Source organism: Anastrepha ludens, chromosome 3 (genome assembly GCF_028408465.1).
Source record: "Anastrepha ludens isolate Willacy chromosome 3, idAnaLude1.1, whole genome shotgun sequence".
NCBI lineage: Eukaryota > Metazoa > Arthropoda > Insecta > Diptera > Tephritidae > Anastrepha > Anastrepha ludens.
The window spans coordinates 117786925-117795537 of NC_071499.1; positions in this window are offsets into that span (position 1 = coordinate 117786925).

An 8613-nucleotide genomic window follows, 5' to 3' on the forward strand; every position below is an offset into this window, starting at 1 on the left:
ATTCGTCAATAAGCAGAATTGCCGCATTTGGGCGAATGATAACCCAAGAGTGATTGTCAAAAAACCAATGCACCCACAAAGAGAGACTGTTGGGTGCGGTTTATGGGCCGGCGGTATCATTGGGCCGGTCAGGCAGTTATAAAAAAATTGTATTTTATTCAAAATCAACACCGGTCCTTAAAACTTAACCACCCTTTGCAAGAAAAATTCAATAAATTATAAATAAAAAAAATCAGAAACATTTTTTTTATAAATTTGATGATTTTTTTTTTTTTTTGATAAATTTAATAAATGCAGAGTAGCGAACACATGGAAATCTTATAGAAAAAAACAGCACTCCAATCGGTTGATTAATTTTTGATTTGTTGCAGCTTGCAAATTATTTTTATGGTTTTTGTGCAAATTTTAGCTTAGACGTCCGACTCTTTTGTAAGTTTATGCACTTTGTATCAGAAATAAACCTTCCAGGAGAGATTTGCTTCAAAATGCAAAAAACTCGGTGCAAATTGGAGAAGTCTGTGCAGAGTTATTAGCGAACATATGAGCATATTTCGGGACTTTATTATACACAAATATTTTTGAGTATTTTTCCAGCTTGATTTCTGTGATTTAATTATAATCTATTATTAAATTATCACAGTAATACCGACTAAGTAAGCAATTGAATAGTAAAGTCCTTTGCCGACGAACAAAACTAACACTCTATAAGGCTCTCATCACGGCCGTCCTAACGTATGGCGGAGAAGCTTGGACGATGACAACATCCGGTGAGGGCTTGAGAGAAATATTCTGCGGAAGATTTTTGGACCTTTGCACGTTGGAGATCGCGAGTATCGCTGGCGATGGAACAATGAGCGGTATGAGCTTTACGACAACATAGACATAGCGCAGCGAGTAAAGATCCAGGGCTTCGTTGGCTAGGTCATGCCGTCCGACTCTGAAGGTATTCGATGCGGTATCAGCTGGTGGCAACAGAGGAAGAGAAAGGCCTCCTCTGCGTTGGAAAGAAAGTAGAAGAAGGTTTATTCGATTTAAATATAATTTTTTGGATTACTTTTCAATTCCTTGGCAAATGAAATGAATGCTCACATGCCGGCCCAACTCGATGGATTCTATGAGTTTATCGATATTTTCGACGATTGGCCTACCAGAGCGTGCCTCATCTCTGACGGCAATTCTAACAGAAGAAAATCATGGAGACAAATTATATGATTTTGCATTCGATGCTCTATTAGGTCCATATGCTGCACAAAGTTTTTTCACCGCCTGTTTCTACTTTCCACCTTAGTCATAATGCTGCTGAGTAATGTATCGAACCTTCTTTTTTTAACCCAATTTTGGAATACTCAACTTGCTTTTCAAGCACAAATCTGTCCAAGAACTTCTTTTGAAGGATAATGCGATCTTTAAACCGCCGGTGCGCCAGTGCGGTTTTTATATACTTCGTGAGATTTGACACACTAAAGACTTCTATCACAGAATATATTATATGAGTTGACCCTTGAAGTGTTCGAGAGGAATGTTCTCCGGAAGATATGTAAGCTATATTGAGTAGACTTGGTTGATCAACAATGATCGCGCCTCCCTAAATCCTACTCGTTATGTACTGTTTCGCGAGCTTTAGTTAGTTACTGTTCCTCGAATTGGTGATATCCGTCGATGAAGGGCGCAGAAGGAGGTAATGAGGGTGAAAGTTGTGACTATATGCAAGAAGGAAATATTATATCAAGTAATCAAAAAAATTCATGTTCGAGTTCATCTCAAAATTAGCAATACTTTTGGTATAATAGAAATCCATCTCCAAACTTTATCGCTAGGAGTTAATGTATGGACACTTTTCTCAAAGCTTAGGCATTTCAAAAACAACAACAAAAAACAATAAAAAAAAAAAAAAAAAACCGTACAAAAACTGCAGTTGGTAGAAGAAACTCGGAGTCGAATCCCACAACCAGCTCCCTTGGGTCAGGTGGGCCGAAATCGCCTCCTCGCAATTTTTTGCGGAGGACAGCCCCGAGAGTTGAAGTCTTTAGTGGAGGTAAAGTGTCGGAAGCGACGCGAAAGGCAGCGACCAAGGGGGGCCGGAAGGAAAGTCGGGGGTTAAGAGTGGGAGTCCACTTTCGATAGGTAGCGGATCACAGGGGGACCCGTCTGCGATTCCTAGTTTTGTGCTACTGGATTGGGTACCCAGCATCAATAAAAGGTTTTCCCCAAGTCTTCCCGAGGAATGTCTCTTCGAGGACTCTCTACTAGGCGATCCTTCTCTGACCTTCATGTGAATAGGGATGGAAGAGACGTCCACCATCTCTGCAATTTTTATGAGGGTAATGACCCTCCTCCAAGATGCGAAAGTGCCGGATGGCATTATGGTATAGTCAAGAGGATGATAGTCTGCGCTGACGAATGATCAGCTTCAAGCAGTTCAAATTAAATGAAAAAGGTGACGAGCTGCATAAAAATATGTGGAGCGCTTGGAAGGGCCACTCTTAGCGAGCGAACAGCTCAAAAGTGGTTTTAGATCCTTTCGACTTACCTGAGTTTGAAAGGCAGATGCTCTTTCGCACTAAAACAGCGCGTGGGATCATCCCACTGGAGGTGAATTCCTCGTTCAGTTGGCGACTTTTGTCCCATCCTCCATGTTTTTCTGACACTGATCCGTTAGCATGCCATCTGATTTGAACAAGCATAGACAAGATCAGCTTTTCAATATCTCGAGAAGTAACAGCTTTTTGAGACCCGATGACAAGGTTCTCTTTTTCAAAGCAGCCATGCCAAATATCTTGGCGATTATTTATTTGAAGGACTGAGAAATTTGCAAACTGTCTCACTGGAGGGATTAGCTACCTGCTTAAAAAGATTTTAGTGACTTAAGCAACTTAGTTTGGGATGGCAATCAAATGAAGGTATAACAATAGGCCTTAAGACCACCAAGTGTCTTGTCTTAGACAACCTGGCTAATCTAACTTAACCTAGATCAACTCTGGGCGCTGCTTGATGGAGACGCTTGGTAAGCGAATTGGTTTACTCTTAAATGTTTTTGGACACAACTCCAGAGTTAAGAAGGAGCTGGAGAGCTTTAAACACTATTTGTGCCACTTGCTCTGCTCAGGTAAAAGCACGGCGTCTCCATCTACCAAGTATTTCTTTGAACTCCTAGCAGACTTGGAGTCAATAAACATTCCGAAACCCGTGAGAAATTAAAGGGATGTAAATAGGGCGCGCTTTGTTAAACTCGGCCAAAATCGCGTAAGCGGTTATCGCGCCAATTAAGAAGAAGAAGAAATAGAGCCTGTTTATGTGATACCGCATTGAGTTGATTGGTCTAAGTGTACTTCTTGGCACTTCCTGGAAAGCCAAGGAAACCTATCGTAACCTGCCATTCTCAATAGGAAGATAGAACTTTGTCCAGCTTTATAGTTTTTATTCTATTTTTATTTTATAAAACCTTCAAAACCTCACTAGGAGGAATTCCTGACCATCTTTAGAAATTAGTTTTAATTCAAAAAATCAATTCAAAAAAAGTAACCAATAATTTCTGTCATACCCAATTTCCCCAGTACTTACCACAGATTTCCCAAATTTGCCATACAAAAGATACATTTAGGTCCATAAATAAATTTTCTAATTAACAAAGTATTTTATACAAAACTCAAAAAATTTCACATATTTCAGGGACAATTATTTTCAACCAATAATCGGCGTAAAAAACTATCATACAAAATTTGTTAAATGAATTTAAATTACGAAATTCGGTAATTGTTTCGATTTTTGCATAGCTTACACGCCCAAATGTAGGCAACACACAAATTTACAAATTTATAAATTCGCCATATTTAAGTGTTAAAATGCAAAAACGAGCAACAACAAAAGCGAAAAATAAAAATACTTTCCCACAAGTGGGCGGGTGGCTGTACGGCGGAGACTAACACCAGCGTCGAGTGCGAAAGCTCAAGGGCTGACCAGGTTTCCGGAGAGATCGAGAGTGGAGACAACCAAAATGGAAAACCAGCCAACACAAGCGAACATAATTAACCAGACACACCACAAACAGCCGCAAGTGCACTTGGCACACACACACACACGCACTACGTAGGGCAGGCAGCAAATGTCAGTGTATGTATGAACAGATGCGTGTATGTGTGGTGGCACATGTGGAGCGTCTGTGTGGTGCGGTGCTGAGCGTCGCTTATAAGCTTCGTACGAAATCGTTGATTGTGCTGATGTTGGCATGGAAAATTAACAATTTTTCAATTAAAATCAATACGAGCTGTACGCCAGTGGGGAAGCTTTCTGTGGTTTAGGGGTTACCAAGGAAATGGGGAAGCAGGGCAAAATTCATTGCTTACTAGTTACTAGTAAATGTGGAATATTTCTGTTGTGTGTTTGTGTTGTATTGTAAGTGGCGCAAAACAACTCGAAGTGAGTGTTGCTCTGGGTGGATATGTACGTGGGCACAAACAAGCATTTCAGCAGGCACAGCAAAATGTTAATACGCTTGGCTTTCGGTCATGTGTACACCTGTGTTTGCAATAATAGCAGTTTGCAATATTGCAAAGTTTGGATTATTTTTTTTTTTGCATAAAAATATAGTTGGGGCATTCTTCGCCAACCGGACACCCCCATCTGCCCAGAACAGTTTTTATAAAAAAAATTTTTCCCTATGCCGAAATAAAAGCTTATGTCATGTACTTTAATTTGTCATGTGGCACTTTTTAAATATTCAAGATGGACGACGAATATTGACAAATATGTTGGAAAACACCAAAAAAAATGACGTAGTTTGTTAAGAAAAGTAGAGAGAGAGATTCTGGTGCAACGTTCGACTGTTTCATTAACAGCACTAGTTCTTGATGTATTTCACATGTCAAACGGTACAGAAATAATTTGAACAAATTATAGAAAAGTCTAAACGAATAAACTATTAAAAATAAATCTGTCAAACAGTTCTTTTTATAACTATTATTATCGCATCTATTGTCGATATCGCTAAACTTCATAAAACATTGTTTAACAGTTTTATTGACAGCACAAGTTCTGTATATGTCTTAATCGTTAAACTGTCTGGAGATTATTATAAAAAATTCTGAAAGAATAAATTAATATCTAATACCTGTCAAACAGTTCTCTTCAGAACTATTATCGCCTAAAAAATGTCGGGAAAATCGAGAAGAGATCGATGCATTAATCCCTTTAGAAAAGTAGGTCCATCTTGAATATTTAAAAAGTGCCACATGACAAATTAAAGTACATGACATAAGCTTTTATTTCGGCATAGGGAAAAATTTTTTTCATAAAAACTGTTCTGGGCAGATGGGGGTGTCCGGTTGGCAAAGAATGCCCCAGTTATAACAACAGAAACCTTATTATCAAAAATTCAAAAAAATGTTCGTAGAAATTTCAAGCTTTTTTAATCAGAATCTTTAAAAAAAAAGTTAAGCATTTTTATAGCCCATTCAATTTTGGTATACAAAATTTAAATTTTCAGTCTTTGTACAAAATTGTAAAGAAAGAAAACAAATTTTGTTGAAATTTCAAATTGTTTAATAAAGAATTCAAAAAAACAATTCCAATTTTTTTTTATCAGAAACTTTAAAACGAAATTCGCAGTTTTATAGCCCATTGAATTTTGGTATCAAAAATTTAAATTTTCAAACTTTTACGACAAGTTGTTTTCGCAAAACTTTAAAAAATGTATCAAAATTTTCGTTAAGGTCAAAATTTTTAATCAGAATCTTTAAAAAAAAAATCACAGTTTTATAGCCCATTGAATTTGGTATAATAAATGTAAACTTTCAAACTTTGTAAAAAATTTTAAGAAACTCCATAAAGCTTTCCACAAATTCTCAAACTATTTAATCAGATTATTTTTAAAAATCGCAGTTCTAAGTCCCATTGAATGTTGGTATGATACAATAAATTTAAAATTTTAAAGTATTTTAACTTAACTTAAAATTAAAAAACAATGTCGTTAAATTTTCAAAACTTTTAATCAGAAGCTCTAAAACAAAGTTCGCAGTTTTACAGCCCATTGAATTCTGTTTAATAAATTTGAATTTTTAAACTTTTTCAACGAAACTTTTCTATAAAATTTTAAAGAATTCCAAAAAAATTTCCACAAAATTTCAAACTTTTTAATTAGAACATTTTTAAATCCCATTGAATGTTGGTATAATATTCACAAACTTAAAAAAAAATTCAAAAAAACATATATATTTACTTTTCAAACTTCATTAATTCGAATCTTTTAAACGAACTCGCAATTTTATAGCCCATTGAATTTTGGTATGGAAAATTAAATTTTTAAACTTTGTACAAATTTTAAAAAACTTCAAGCAAATTTGTACCAAAATTTCAAATTTTTTAATCAGAATCCTTAAGAAGAATGTTTTTCATTTTTATAGTCTATTAAATTTTGGTATAATAAATTAAAATTTTTGAATTTTTAACAAAAATTTTTTTTATTGTAAATTTTTTTAAAAAATTCAACAAAATTTTCGTTACTTTTTCATTTTTGGGTTTTCCTTATTTTTTTTTAGTTTTCATTTTGTACAAAGAATTTACAAAAATCCAAAATAACTTTTACAAAACTTTCAAACTTTTTAATCAGATTAGTTAAACAAAATCTCATTGAATGTTACTTATGTTATAATAAATTTTTTACGAAACTTTTTTTTACAAAATTAATTTTAATTTTTTACAAAATTAAAAAAAGACCAAAAAAAAATTTCGTTCAAATTTTAACTTTTCTTTTCGCATTTTTATAATTAGTAAATTATATTTAAATTTCCAAAATTTTACAAGTCTTTCTTACAAAATTTTAAAAAATTCTAAAAAAGTTTTCGTTAAAATTTCAAATCTTTTTAATCAGATTATTGAAAACAATCGCATTTTTGAATCTCATTGAATGTTCCTATAATGAATTTACAACACATTTTTTTTTACAAAACTAAGAAAAAAAAATTTCGTTCAAATTTAAAGTTTTTCTTTTCGCATTTTTATAGCCCATATATATTTATACTTTATTTAAACTTGCAAAATTTTACAACAAAACTTTTTTTACAAAATTTTGAAAAATTAAAAACAACTTTCGTGCTAATTTCCAATCTTTTAAATCAGAATCCTTAAAATCAAGTTCGCAATCTTATAGCTCGTTGAATTTCGGTATAGTACGCCACAAGTTTGAAGTGGCTCAAACACTTTGGCTTTCAAACCACTTTAAATGGGCACAATATTGTATCGAAATCGAATGAGCCTTAAAACGGCATACCCAGAATTTTTCTAAAAAATCTAATTAAAAATTTGAAGCTCAAAATTTGTTGAATTTTTTTTTTTAATTTTTTGTACAGTTTAAAACTTTATAGCTATATGGTTTTTTTGTACTGTAAGCTATATTTAAAAAAGCTGGAGGAGGGTAAAAGTGATATTTATCCCTAAAGCTGGTAGACGCGGTCATGATACAACGAAAGATTTCAGACCCATCAGCCTATCCTCCTTCATCCTCAAAACTCTCGAGCGATTGTTGGATGTATATCTCAGGGAAAAGATTATAGACTCAACGATTTCACCATCTCAACATGCCTATCTCAAAGGAAAATCCACAGAGACAGCTCTTCATGAGGTTGTAAGTGCAATTGAGTGGAGCATAGAATACAAGCAATACTCACTAGTCGCTTTTCTCGACATAGAGGGGGCCTTCAACAATGTTACCACAAGATCCATAATTGAGGCTCTTAACATGTTAGGCACAGACATAGGTCTCAACGAATGGATAGAGAACATGTTCAAAACTAGAATAATCATCGGTGAGGTAGGTAGCAGCACGATAAAACGCTCTGTCAACAGGGGAACCCTCAGGGAGGAGTCTTATCCCCTCTACTGTGGTCACTAGTCGCCAACAACATCCTCACCAAATTTAACCGAAAGGGAATTAAAGTGGTGGCGTACGCGGACGACATAGTGCTTATGGTTTCATGAATGTTTCCAACCACAATCAGTGAGATTATGGAAGGAGCTCTGGTATTACTCAGCAATTGGGCCACGGACTGTGGTTTAAGTGTAAACCCGAGAAAAACTGAACTGATGCTATTTACCAAGAAAACCAAGGTGCCAAACTTTAATCTCCCAAAACTAAACGGCGTCAGCCTCACGCTAACCAAACAGGCAAAATACCTAGCGGTTATCCTGGACTACAAACTCAGCTGGAAGTCCAACGTAGAGTGCAGGGTGAAGAAAGCGAATATAGCACTTTACACGTGTAAGAGAATGTTGGGAAAAAATTGGGGTCTCCAACCAAAACTATCCAACTGGTCCTACACAGCCATTGTAAGGTCAATACTAACATATGCGGCACTAGTTTGGTGGCCTGCAACAGAAAGGAAATACAACAAAACTAAGCTGAACAAGATACAAAGAACAGCGTGTATCTTAACTACAGGAGCGCTTAGCACCAGTCCTACTGAAGCGCTCAATGTACTAACACATCTATTCCCATTAGATTTACACTTTAAAACAATAGCTACTTGCAGCGCGGTGAGACTCAGAGACATAGGAAACTGGACAACAAGGTCGTACGGTCACAGTAAGATCCTCCTACAGGGACCCCCGCTACTCAAAAAC